At 38.0% G+C, this 15,093-nt stretch overlaps 1 protein-coding gene across 3 annotated transcripts in view; it reads right to left on the bottom strand.

Moving 5' to 3' along the window:
- SH3GL2 (SH3 domain containing GRB2 like 2, endophilin A1) overlaps positions 1 to 15,093 on the bottom strand; it is a 191,966-nt gene that overhangs the window by 70,172 nt on the left and 106,701 nt on the right. Inside the window, exon 2 of one of the 3 annotated variants that reach the window (XM_074330343.2) lies at positions 11,634 to 11,700. The exons of the other annotated variants lie outside the window; for them this stretch is intronic. The gene's annotated coding sequence lies outside the window, so the exon portion shown is untranslated. The remainder of the gene's footprint in view (positions 1 to 11,633; positions 11,701 to 15,093) is intronic. 3 annotated transcript variants of the gene reach the window in all.

Here is a 15,093-nt window from a genome sequence, read left to right as displayed (position 1 = left end):
TACTTATCAAAAATATATAAGGTTTACAGTTTATTATATGGAGGCAGAGTAAGAAGTATAAAAAGGATTCTTCACATAGAGCTATACTTTTTAAATATTGATAAGCATAAGACACTAAAACTGTCAAATGCACTCAGAAAGACATGTGTGTAACTCCAAAAGCTTAATTTTATATTCCAGGTAGATCTTGTTCTTTCTTCATATTTATAATTTGCCAGATCATGAAAATACTGATTGGAAATAGGCCTAGAAACAATTCCTACAGTTTAGAAAGAGTTAACTCACATATACAAGGCTTCAAATTTTAGAGTTTAGAATCTTATTTCGTTAGCTTAGCCACTTCGAAAAGTAAGTAACATTCAGCACATTTAATGCTAAGACAGCATAAAGGAACACTTGCTATGACAGTGGGAAGTCAGTTGATTTTCAATAATTTTTCCCAACAGCCCTGAAGAATAGGTAGACTGTATTGTCTACCTATTACAGGTGTTATATTATATTATATACAGGTGTTTTAAGGCTAGACTAAAGATTCTTTGAGAACAGACATTAACTCATCATTTTGACTCCTCGTGATATAAATTCCTGACAAAAAGTAGACCTTCAGAAGTTGGTGGAGGCAAGAACAAATACAAGGTCAGAAGGCAGGCAAAGATTTCCTGCCTTTGTATCACTGGCTCACTCCCCCACCAATGTTTCTCAAAGCACCTGTGCTAGAATCATCCAGAAACTAATTTCAAGTACACTGGACTTCCCCACCTCCCCCCCCACCATACCCACCAAATAGCTAAATCAGAATATTTGGAGGTGGGGGTCTGAAAATCTACGTTTTTAACACACTCTCCAAGCGTAAGAAATGCTGCCACAATGCGTGCTCTTGCAAACCCCTACCTCAACAACCTGTCATGTATATATACTGGGGGTGCCAAAAAAAATGTATACACATGACTTGTTTTCATCTTTTGTTATCGGTGTATACTGAGTAGTACAATTTTAATACAGTTTTCTTTTTCCTTTCTTAAAATGTGTATACATTTTTTTGGCACTCTTTGCAGTTGTTCCTCTTAAATTCATGTATTATGTTGCTGGCAATGTAATGAGATGCTTGAAAAACCACGATGAGAAGCTCTGACACCAGTGAAGGAGACACAGCGTGACCCACTGCTACAAAACCACAACATCTGAATTTTGCCACTGCTTTCTTCTGAAAGTTGTTTTCTGTTTCCCCATATGGTAAATGCTGAAGTATTATCATTGCCATCTGGAGTTTAAAAGTGTGAAACAATAAAGCATCAGTAGAGATTCACAGTGCCCCTCACTTACAAGTCCTGGATTCACATAAAAATTCCCCAAGTACAAGTTGTCCTTTGTAAGAGCTGAGCCCAAATAACCTGCAGGAGAAAAAATTCACATATTGGCATGCTCCTTCCCCCTCTGTGGGCACCACCACATATCGCAATTCATTTATCATGCAGAATCCAGAGGCTTCAAACAGATCCTTAAACTCCAAAGGTCAGAGGCATCACAGGCTTCAGAAAAAATAATGGGGACAGGTCAGCTGTTGATACACCTTTGACTACAGCTACTAATAATACCAAACACATTCATAGTCCATTTTAGTGTATAAACTATACTTCGGACACCTTAATTAATTTGATCTTTTCTAAAGCCCTGTAAAGGGCCTGGCACACTTGGCACACTTCTATTAATAGGCATTTTTGTATCTCTGCTGCACCATTTGACATCTCTTTCCCAGTGAGTTTGTGGAAGACAGAGACAGCATATTCTCTTCTGCATCCTTAGCATCTGGTCCTCTGTCTCACTCACTGAAGAAGGCACTCACAGATACAGGAACTCTTTTTTTAAACAAATACCACATTCTAGAGATGAGACAGTAGTCTCCTATCTAGACAACTGAGACTCAGATCAGAAGGTGTTTATCCTGGAGAGATGACTTGGGAAGGAAGGAAGCAAGCAGCTTTCAAACATGAGTGGGGCTACTGTGTGGAAAAGGGATTAGATTTACTTCACATGACTTCACTGGACAAATTTAGATGGAAGTTAGTGGGACACAGATATTAGTTCATATTAGAAAGAAGTTTCTAACCATGAGAAACATCTAAAATAGGAAATGTGTTCTTTAAAAATGAGAGTTGCCCAACATGTAAAAATATAGGAGAGACTGTTCAGAAGGGGTTTTATACATCAGCTGGAGAATTGACCACACATCCTATCAAGTTCCATCCAAACAGAAGATTTGGTAAGTCTGTCCCTTGAAACAGCTTACACAGCTCGTGATTGGTAGAAAGAGGACAGCACTCTCAGCCTCCTATCACTGTTCCCATTAGACCACAATGGATACCTTTGAAACCATTCAGCTAACAGTTCTGACAATTCAAAAAGCATCCCATTGGACTTCAGCTCCATGGCAAGATGGAGTAAGGACTGATTTATGCTCCTTCCTGAAACCAACCAACCATATGATATGTATGTATGCATGTGAGTGTGCATGTATGTAAGAAACAACAGCTTTCAAGATGGGGCATCAGGAAATGAAAGTCAGTGAGCCCTGATTGGCAGGAAAACAAATGAGATGAGCCCTATAACTGTCTCAACTGAATGCTTTGAGACACTCTGGAGGCACAATGTAGGAAGGGAAAACACAGGCGAAGCCTCAGAGATCAGAGTCTGAGGAGAGCAAGGCAGTTAGAACTAGTAACCAGAGTACCCAAGTGGGGAGTGCTACACAGGCACAGAGAGAGAACTGAGAGGTCTGTGGAGGGTCCCCTTGGCTAGTAGAGTACTGACCAGCACAAGCATGAGAAGGAACTAGCCAGGACTGCTGATAGAACCATCCAACATTAGATGGAATCACGCCCAACACTCACACAGAGCCAGGGATATTCCCACCCGATATACTAGGAAACCATAACTGACCCAGCACTGAGGAGAGAACTCAGGGAGGCTGTCTCTCAGTAGTGGCAAGTCAGGTGCTTTAGCTACAGACTCAACATTGCTCTGGTCCTCTCCAGAAAAAAATTAAAAGACCCAAAAGAATAAAACTGTTTCCCAGTAATTTAGCTGTATCCCAGAACTAAGTTCAAGAATTTTTATAGGGATATAAAAATAACCAATAAAGTAAAATTCACAACATCACATAACCAAATATTATCAAACATGTAAAGAAGGGGGGAAAAATCACAATGAGAAAAATCAACCAATTAAATCCAACCCAGAAGTGACATAAGATGACAGAATTAGTTGACAAGGACACTAAAACAATTACAAAGAATGTTTCTTGACCTATGGTGGGGATATGTCCCAATAAACTCATCAGAAGTTGAAAATATCATAAATAAAAAAATGTATTTACTACACCTGAACTACTAACATCATAGTTTGGCCTTAAACACGCTGCTCAGCACACAATAACCCATAATGCTGGCAACACAGTACATTGCAGAGAATCGGCTGTTTACCCCCATGATCATGTGTATACTGGGAGCTGTAGCTCCCTGCCACTGCCCAGCATCATGAGAAGAGTCTTACACCATCACGAACCCAGGAAAAGATCAAAATTCAAAATTTGAAGTATGCTTTCTACTGAATGCTTATTGCTTTTGCACCATCGTGAAACCAAAACATCATAAGCCAAACCATCCTAAGTCAAAGACTGTCTGCAATCATATTCCATGTGTTCCAGAAGTTAAAGAGAGGCACAGAAGATACATACACAGTTCACCCTGGAACAACATGGGTTTGAACTGTGTGGGTCCACTTTTGCATGGATGATTTTCTTCAATAAATATACAGAAATCCCCGGGTTTTACATATGTGATTCAACCAACCAGGGATGAGAAAGGCTGACTGTATGCCTTGTTCTAGACCATTTTATATAAAGGACTTGAGCATCCACGGATATTGGTATCCTCAGGGGGATCCCGGATCAAATCTCCTATAGATACTGACAGATGACTGTAGTTAAGATTTTGGGGAGTCAAAAGTTATAATGCAGATTTTCGACAGCATAGGGTATCAGCACCCCTAATTTATGCATTGTTTAAAGGTCAACTGTACATACAAAAGATGCAAATCAAACTCCTAGAGATGAAAACTGCTTTGTCTGATAAAAAAACACACTGGATAGCATTAACAACACAAAATATTGCAGTACAAAAGATTATTGTATTTGAAAATACAGCAATAGAAACTATCCAAAAATCAAACACAGAGGAAAATGAATTAAAAATAAATGAGCATCAATGAGCTGGGTGAAAAATGAATTAAAAGTAGATGAGCTGGATGACAACTTCAACTGAGCTAATATAAGGATAATTGGAGGTTTTGAAGGGGATGAGAGCTGGTAGACAGAGCAGGAAAAACATTTGAAAAATCATTAAAAACTTTCCAAACTTGAGGAAAATTGTAAAGCCATAAATACAAGAAGCTTGATGAACTCTAAACACAAGAAATGTGAAGAAAACTGTACCAAAGCAAATCACAATCAAATTGCTCAAAAACCAGTGACAAAGGAAAAAGTCTTCAAAGCATGCCAGACCAAAAAGGACAAGCTACATACAGAGGATTAAAATTCTGGTTGACAGCATAAACAATACAAAATAGAGACATTGTGCAGCAACATCTTTAAAGTACTAAAATTGTCAACCAAAAATTCTATATCTAGTCTAAAACCTTTCAAAAGCAAAGGCAACATAAAGATACTTTCAGACATATAAAAACTGAAAATAATTGACCACCACAAGAACCACACTAGAAGAAATGGTAAAGGACATTCTTCAGGGAAAAGAAAAATGATACCTCTTGGAAATCTGTATCTGCACATGTACACAAAAATAATAGAGAACACAGAAAATGCTACATGATTAAATATATGAGATTTTTTTCTTATTATTAAAATTTATTTAAAAGATAATTGACTGCTCAAACAAAAAATAATGATTATTTATTGTGAGGTTTATAACACAGCTAAAAGTAAAATTCATGACAATAACATAAAGGCCAAGAGGGGGAGAAATAGAAGTATACTGCTATAAGGTTCTTATACTATATGTGAAGTAGTAATTATCACTTGAAGGTAGACTTGATGAATTACATATCAAAATTAGCAGGATGGCATTAAAGCAGTATTTAAAGAGAAATTAATAGAACTAAACAGTTATGTTAAAAAAGAAAAAAATATCTCAAATCAATCACTTTGGCTTCCACCTTAAGAAATCAGAAGCAAATTAAACCCAAAATAAACAGAAGAAAGAAAATAAAATTCAAAGCAAAAATGAATGAAATAAACAGCAGGAAAACAGAGAGATATCAATGGAATCAAAAGTAGGTTCTTTGAGATCAATAAAATTGGTAAACTTCTAGGCAGGCTTATTAAAAAAAAAGAAACGACACAAGTCACCCATATTAGGAATAAAAACACATGACATCACTACAGAGGCTACAAATTTTAAAGGAACAATAAGTGATGTTTATTTCAGGAACATAGGGTTAGCTTAACACTGAAAGAAATCATCATACTAAGAAACTAAAAATGGAAGATGATATAATCACCTCAATAGGTGCAGAAAAATTGTTTGACAAAATCCAACATCTACTCCTGACAAAAACTCTCAGCAAACTAGGATGATAAAAGAATGCCCTTAATATTAAAAAGGACACATACAAGTAAGATCATACTTAGGGGTAAGAAAACTGAATGCTTTCCTCTCATGATCAAGAACAAAGAAAGAACATTCACAAGGATGTGTGTGCTAACACATTTATATTCAACACTGTAATAGAATTCTAGCCAGTGAGGAATTATTATATAATAAACTCAGAAAGAAAAGTAAAAAGAATCTTGATTAAGGAAGAAAACAGATGAAGAAAACAGTGTGAAGAAATTCAATGTACTCTACACAAAAAGCTACTACAGCTAATAAGCAAGTTTAGCGAGGCTGTAGGATAAAAGGTCGACATACAAAAATCAGTTGCATTTCCATATACTAATAATGAACAATCAGAAACTGAAATGAAAATATCATTTTAAGTAGCATCAAAAATATAAAATATTTACAGATAAATTTGACAAAAGAAACAATATCTGTACACTGAAAACTGTAACACTGATGAGAGAAATGTCAAAAGACCTAAATAAAGTGAGATATACTTCGTTCAGTGGTCATAGGATTCAATATTGTTAAGATCCCTACCTTTCCAAATTGATGTGTAGAGTCAATATAATCCCAATCAGAATTCTAGCAGACTTTTGTGTATGTGCAGAAATTGACAAGCAGATTCTAAAATTCACATGGAAATATGAAAGACATAGATAGCCAAAACAACTTAGAAAAATAAGAACAAAGTTGGAGGGTTAACACTACCGGCTTTCAAGTCTTAATTACAAAGCTACAGTAATCAAGACAGTGTGGTGTTGGCGTAAGACAGACAATGACATCAATGTAACAGAACAGAAGGTCCAGAAATTAATCTACGTACATAGGACAACTTTTTACAGAAAGAATAGTGAATAATAGTGAAGAAAGAATAGTTTTCAACCAATGACAATTGAACAATTGGATAACCATATACAAAACCAAACAAAAAACTTCAATTCATGCCTTCTACCATAGGCAAAAATTAATGCACACTGATCATAGATATAATCCTAACACCTAAAACTATAAAACTTATAAAACCCAACATAGGATAAAATCCTTGTAATGTTGACTTAGGCAAAAATCTCTTAGAAAATGAACCAAAAGCATAGAGCTTAAAAGAGAAAAATGATGAATTAGATCTTCACCAAAATTAAAATCTTCTGCTGCTTCAAAGACGGTGATAGGAGAACTAAAAGTCAAGCCATAGCCTAAAAGAAAGTGTTTACAAATCATATATCTGATGAAGGACTTGTATCTATAACATATAAACTATTCCCAAAACTCAAGCATAAGAAACAATCGACCCAATAAAGAAATGGGCAGGAGATTGGAACATACACATCATCAAAGAAAATTCTGGAATGGCAAATAAGCACATAAAAAGATGCTTAAGATCATTAATCATTAGGGAAATACAAATTAAAACCACAGCTAAATACAACAGCATACTTTTGAGAGAGGCTAAAATTAAAAAGCATCTCATACCAAGGGTTGGAGAAGATATTGAACAACAGAATCTCATACACGGCTGCTGGGATGTAAAAGGGAACAACAGCTTTGTAAAATTGCTTGGGAGTTTCCTGATAACCTAAGCATAGATCTACCACATGATCCAGCTATTCCACTCCTTGACTTGCCCAAGAGAAAAGAAAGTATATATCCACAGTAAAACTTATAGATGAATATTCAGAGATGCTTTATTTGTAATACCCCCAAACTGGAAGCAACCCAAATAGCTATCAACAAGTACAGAGGGTAAACAAATTGTAATATATCCATACAATAGAATAATACTTGGCAATATAAAGGAACGAATTATTCACACATAAACATGGATGAATCTCAGACAAAAAGGAATACATGCTGTATAATGCTATTTCTATAAAACTCATGAAAAATGCAAACTAATCTATAGTAAGAGCAAGAATATCAGTGGTTGTCTGGGAGGACAGAGCCAGGGGGGAGATCGAGGGACTACCAAGGGGCCTGAGGAAAATTTGGGGGATGATGGATACATTCACCTTCTGGATTTCAGGGATGGTTTCATGGATGTACACACATATCAAAACTTAGCAAACTATGTTTTAAATAGGTACAATTATTGTATGTCATCTATACCTCAATAAAGCTGTTAAAAATAAGAAATCTCATCAAAGCCAAAGAAGCAAGACTAAATTGCCATATTGCTTAAAATAAAGCAGAAGTCATAGCGATGTAGCAACAAAAGCTGCTGCAGCAGCTAATGTTTATTGAGGAGTTAACATGGGTCAGACAGCCTTTGAAGTACTTTAGATGGGTTTACTCATTTATTACTGAGAACCATTCTGTTGTTTCACTTATTCTAATATCTTCAAGGTTTGTCTATGTTGTAGCATGTGTCAGAATTTCCTTCTTTTTTAAGGCTGAATAATATTCTATTGTATCGATACACCAGTTTGTTTATCTTTTCATCTGTTGATGGACACTTGGGTTGCTTCTACCTATCAGCTATTGCGAATTATACTGCTATGAACAGCATGTACAAACTACACTTCTGTGAAGAACTACCTTCAGTTCTTTGGGGTACATACCCAGAGAAGGATTTGCGGGTCACATGGTAATTCCACATTTAAGTCTTTGGGGAACAACTCAACCCTCTGGTTCCTAAGTTGCAATCCACAGAGTGAATTTCCTAGAAGGCAAATCTGACCACGTCACTCCTAGGCTTAAAATTCCTTAATGGTTACCTAATTGCCTTTGCGGTGAAACTCCGATTCCTCAGCAGAGCAGGTCCTCCCCTGACAATTCCCTCCTACCCAAAGTCCCCACCCCCAGGACTTCCTCTATGGTTCCAAAGCACCTTGTACAGATAGCCCGTCTAGTAGCACTTCCCTCACTCTATTATTAACGGTTTATTTTTCTATCTCCCTCAGGTGTCTGTAAGTTACCTGATAACAAGATTCATATTTTTATTCCTCTTTGTATCTCCAATACCCTCCCAGAGTGCCTAGAATATAGAAACTTGATACCTATTTGTTAAAGGGATGAATGTCAGCTCAACTGTCCAAAGAATAAAATATTGCCCTATTGTGAAGCAAAAGAACAGAGAAAACAGAATACAGGTTAAACATGTGCATTACACTCGTACGTGTGTGTAAGACACACACAGGTTATTTATGCATGTAAATACGTATATAATGATGCAACCTCTTTTCTTTACATATAATGTGTACTCATTCACAGGTTAGCTTCCATTTTCAGTGTTAAACTCCTTACTATGCAGTCTGGAGGCCCCACTCAGCAAGCAGTGGAGGAAAACAGGCCAAGGATACAGAGCCCATGTATGTCAGACACAGTACCAGAAATAGGCGAATATCCGAGGTGCCTCTCTCTGCTGAGAAGGGATGCATCTGTGTATGGACTGGGCCTTTGGTTTTGTGAACACACCACATCAGAAATACGTTCTTGCATCTGGGACAAGGAATCTGGTGTGACTTCTTGATTAAAGGTTTAATAAGCTTCTGTTTTACACTCATATACAGACTAAACATAATAATCTAATATTAATAATAATCACTGTCTAATAATAAAATATTAGAAGAGTACTTCATCATACAGCTAAACTTGATGAAAGATTATGGATAATGGCTTTCCTGAAGCAATAATTCAAACGAAAATAAATGACAGTTTCTAACTGTGCACACTAGAATACTGCTGAATTTTCTTTTAACTCTTTCGATCTCTCCTGATAAAGGAAAATGTCATATTTTCCAAAAAGTTTCTGGCTGTGCAGGCTGCACTGCTGCAGGGGGGAAAAAAATTGTCACAGAGCACATTATTGGGCTTTCTGTTCATGAACTGGTACTAAAAGGGGGTGATGCCTTCGGTCCCTGCCAGGTAATGGTAAGGAGTGACCTCTCTCAGAAATAAGATGCAAATAAACAGAACAAAGTAACAGAGGAAACAGATTCCAGGACAAATGCATCCCTCACGGGCCCTAAGTGAGCAAGCCCTGGGAAACATTTCGACCTACACAATCAGGAACATTGCAGATCTTCAGAACTTCTGGGCTAAACACTTGATCTACATTAGAAACAAATGAAATGCTTTGATAGGAGTTAAGAGTCACAACAGCAGGAAATAGACTGATAAGCAAACACTATATCAAGACTATAAAATCAATTTCTGAACATGGAGAAAATTATAGCCTGGTCACTTAGGACTCCAAATTAAAGAAAATATACTGCTGCTAGAAGTGGAATTCTTCTCATATAAATTTTAAAAGGCTTTTAGTTGCAGGAAAAAAAAAATCTAAGATCTACGGTAACCAAGAACATCAAATGCACTTCAAATTTTCTTAAACTTGAATCCTTTAATCAGGTTGGATTTGTATAGCCCAATTTCTTAAATGAGGCCATGCAGATAGCCTTTAAATAGCACTTTTAAAAGTGATCTCAGAAGTGACTCCTTCACATGGCAAATTTGAAGCCCAACAAAAAACATTAGCTGAGCTACATGAGGGGAAGAAAAGCAGTCTGTTAAAGCCACTAGAGACCTGACCATGAATGCATGGTTAAAGAACAACTTAATTTATGAGGATGTAATACAATCATATATGTTTCTCATAAAGTCAAGAGCAAATGGTTCCATCCTCAAATTTTGCAGGTAAAGCCCAAGTCACAATATTTTCGAACTGGCATTTTCCGACCCTCGTGGCTAAATCACTCAAGGTAGAGCTTCTCTAGAAAGAAACATCATACAGGAAACAGGGCCAAGAAGAGTCAAACCCAAGAAAATAAAATGTATAAAACGTGACAATCAGTTAAGATGAAGTAAAATTCAGCATCACTATGAAAACCAAACTTCAGTCCAAGTGAAACTAGAAAAACCAGAGAAAAGCAGGAAGCAGTGGAGGTGGTGGATAACAGGTCAAGAAGCAGGCACAGCAACTGGGGAGGGGCAAGCTGCCCATGAGGAGAAGAAAGAAGAAAACACAGCAGGAACAGCCGAGAAGCTGGACACACACCATCCCTACCCACCCCAGACGCCCTGAGGGCAGCACTGAATCACAGAACATTCTTTACGGAGATGCCCAGACATAAAGATTTGCTGAATTATCTTTGGTAAACTCTACTTATTATGCAACTGACTTGAGGAGCGACTAGGCTAGGGGTGCCCACCTACCCACACTAGAACACCTATATATAACTTTTGATCCCCAAAAGACTTAAGTTGTCCCACGGTATCCAAAGGGGATTGGTTCCAGGAAGCCCCTCCTCATACCAAATTCTCAGATGCTCAAATCCCCTACATAAAAACGGTATCAATAAATGCACAGTCAGCCCTCCGCATCCACGGACTCCCAAACACAGATCGAGAACAGTACAGGTATTTATTGGGAAAAGCGTCCATGTGTAAGTAGACCTGCACAGTTCAAACATGTTGTTTAAGGCTGAACTGTAATGGGGACATCATGCATAAAATCCACTTGCTTCCAAAAGGACAAGTGTGAAAATATATGTATCTCCGCATATATGTCTGACCTCGCATTTAGGGGGAATGTGAAGGGTTAAATACATGCGATGAGTGTGTGTGAGGTAGTACTTATGTGCCTATGGGTTTACTTGATGGCCTGTCTGTGTTGGGAAAGAATTTTGATTATCAGTAGCAAGTGGAACAGACTTATACACAGGCTGTGCTTTATACCTCAGGGGTAAGGATTCAGGGGTAAGCTCTAACAGCCATAAATAAACGTGTGCTGCCAGCGATAAATCCCAGTCTCTTTCCTCTGCTGAAACACATGTATAGATTCATCCAGAAAGTCAAGAATTTTCCACATCAGTTGAAGATTGAAATGAAACTAAATTTAATTTGAGCTACTCTTCATAAACATATCAAGTTCACAAATGAGACTGTTTGCATAACATGCGCTCAGTATGACACAGTAAAAGACAGGTAGATCCTAGAGAATGACATAAGGTGCCTCCAGCTTACCAAGATTTTGTCTGCAGTTGTCCTTAGATTACACAGCTTTCAAATCCACAAAGGACAACACACAGCCCTAGAGGAAGAGTTGAGACCTGGAGTTAAACGCGCCTGGAGGACAGCTACAGGTTACAAACACGTTGTGTGTAGCCCTGAGAGGGAGCCTCAGAACTGAGAGACGAGAACCAGAAGCTACATTCATCTCAGCTTCCGACTATGAAATAATCTGATGAACTGGCTGAGAATAATGGTTACTGCTATCTAATTTAACTCTCATAACAGCCTAATGAGATTACGATAAGGAATTGGAGGATCAGAGAATTAAGGGTCTTGCTCAAGGTCAGAACACCTGCATTGCAGTCAGGATACAGAGATCTACCAGATTCAAAAGCCGAGGTTCTTTCTGTCACTCTAGCTGCTCTCATAGGTTTCTGGTCTTCAGGGCGGGTCCAGCAGAGGTGGGCCGACCACTGGCCAGCAGTGTAGGGACTTCATATGTGACGAGGTTAACACAGATGTTGCCTAAAATTCCCTTTTCACTCTGAGACGCTACAATTCTCTTCCCAAAGCACACTGCTTGCATTACCTTTCAACACTTGCTATTTTGTTGAGGTAAACCCATAGAAACTTTCTCTAGCCTTCTGTGGCTCTTAATTAAGGCTCTCCTATGTGGAAAGCAGGATTCTGTGTATGTCGTTATTCATTGTAATGGCGTGAGATTAGCCTTAGACGTCAGGAAGAAAGGGACAAAGGAGGAAGATCCAAGGCACCTGAGCTGCCCACCTGCGGGCCATTCATAAACCAAACTTCCATTCACACACCAGCGAGTAGGATGAAGACATACACAGTTTGCACCATAGAATTTAACACAGGAAAGACTGAATGCACTGCATTCAATAACAGAGATAAATAACCAAAAACATGTGCCAAGGTAAGGACAGGTAAGAGGACAGTACCATCAACTATGGATTTCTTTAGGAACAGCATTGCACCTGCTGCGTCTGGCGGAATTGAAAGGCTGGTGCAACGGAGGGGACAGGAAAGGTCATGAAAAGGTGCTGGAATCCCAGGCAACGTGGAAGAAATGTTCAAATTGAGAGCATAAAAATACATTCATGTCTATCATGCCCTACTGAAAACGTCACACTATGCTAAGGGATTGAAGATAAGCCATTTGCATAAAGGTATGAACAGAAGCGCCATCCTGAGAAGGAGAGGGCACACAGCCCTGGGGACCGGGAGACCTGGGATCCCAGCCCTACTGAGTGGCCTTGAGCAAGTCCCTTACCTACTTCAGAATTGAAAGGGTTTTAAACTCTGGATACAATTCTAAGTTTTATAATACTTAAAATCTGAAATCTATTACTTTTATCAGTCTTTAGCTCTAAGTCTCAGAAAAACTTTTTATTAAATCTACCTTAAAAATCTGAAAACACAAATGGCAAATAGACATATGAAAAAATGCTCAACATCACTAATCATCAGAGAAATGCAAATCAAAACCACCATGAGATATCACCTCACCCCAGTCAGAATGGCTATCATCAACAAGACAAATAGTAACAAGTGTTGGAGAGGCTGTGGAGAAAAAGGAACCCTCATACACTGTTGGTGGGAATGCAGACTGGTGCAGCCGTTGTGGAAGGCAGTGTAGAGGTTCCTCAAAGAATTACGAATAGAATTGCCATATGACCCAGCAATCCCTCTCCTGGGTATCTACCCAAAAAATCTGAAAACATTTATCCATAAAGACACGTGTGCTCCAATGTTCACTGCAGCTTTGTTTACAGTGGCCAAGTCATGGAAACAACCAAAATGTCCTTCGATAGATGAATGGATAAAGAAGTTGTGGTATATATACACAATGGAATACTATTGGGCGTTAAGAAAAGATGATATAGGAACATTTGTGACAACATGGATGGATCTTGAGAGTGTAATGCTGAGCGAAATAAGTCAGACAGAAAAAGCAGAGAACCATGTGATTTCACTGATATGTGGTATATAAACCAAAAGCAACAAAAGAACAAGACAAACAAATGAGAAACAGAAACTCATAGACACAGACAATGGTTTGGTGGTTGCCAGAGGGTAAGGGGGGTGGGGGGTGGGGGGTGGGAGATGAGGGTAAGGGGGATCGAATATATGGTGATGGAAGGAGAACTGACTCTGGATGATGAACACACAATGGGATTTATAGATGATGTAATACAGAATTGTACACCTGAAATCTATGTAATTTTACTAACAATTGTCACCCCAATAAATTTAATAAAATTAAAAAAAAAATTATTTTAGAGGCAAAAAAAAAATCTGAAAACATTGATCCATAAAGACATACATGCTCCAGTGTTCATTGCAGCTTTATTTAAGGTGGCCAAGACATGGAAACAACCAGAGTCCTTCGATAGATGAATGGATAAAGAAGTTGTGGTATATATACACAATGGAATACTACTTGGCCATAAGAAAAGATGAAATAGGACCATTTGCGACAATGTGGTTGGATCTTGAGATTATAATGCTAAACGAAGTAAGTCAGACAGAAAAAGTAGAGAACCATATGATTTCACTGATATGTGGTATACAAAACTGAAAACACCAAAAGAATAAGACAAACAAATGAAGAAACAAAAACTCATAGACATAGACAATAGTTCAGTGGTTACCAGAGGGTAAGGGGAGAGCGGGGTTCTAGAAGAGGGTAAAGGGGGTCAAATATATGGTGGTGGAAGAACTGACTCTGGGTGGTGAACACACAATGGGATTTACAGATGATGTAATACAGAATTGTACACCTGAAATCTATGTAGCGTTACTAACATTTGTCACCCCAATAAACTTTAATTAAAAAAATTATTCTTAGTAAAAATTTGAATGAAGCTGGCACGTTATTCTAAACATCACACTTATTTTACGAGTCAAATTTATGATTATGATACCAAAATTCAACCTTGATCAATCTCACAGTTGGTCTCACAAGCATCTTAAACGTCTTTATGAAAAGAGGTTCACTTACTCTAGATGCTAAATAAAAAAATGAAACACTTTTTATTGTGTGTTTTTTTTTTCCCCTGAGCCGAAAAACCCTTAAAATACTTCCCTACCCAAAGAGCATAGTGGATTCTCATTTGCTGAAGGGCTAGGAATTCTGCAGGCACCCAGGCTACCTCATTTCATCTGAGTCTTCTTTGCAGAGCTTCCGGTTCCTGCCAATGTCTGATGTATACACACATCTTGAAGGATTTCTTACAGACTGCTGGGCAGTCATCTGTCACAGCCCCAAGCAATTTCTAAGGGCAGGATAAAGCAATGGGCTTCATTCAGGTCAGAGCGAGATCCAGGACTAACAAAAGGATAATTAAGTGACAGAATCAGCTGACTGCAGGGCAGTGACAGACTCAGAGTATTTGGAACACTGCAAGAAGGAAGTGTCTGAATTTAATTTAATAGGAAATTCTGCAGCATA

This window comes from Rhinolophus sinicus, chromosome 16, assembly GCF_057876585.1.
Source record: "Rhinolophus sinicus isolate RSI-liver-muscle chromosome 16, RSI-T2T, whole genome shotgun sequence".
Classification (NCBI taxonomy): domain Eukaryota; kingdom Metazoa; phylum Chordata; class Mammalia; order Chiroptera; family Rhinolophidae; genus Rhinolophus; species Rhinolophus sinicus.
This window is presented reverse-complemented; position numbering and strand designations above follow the sequence as displayed.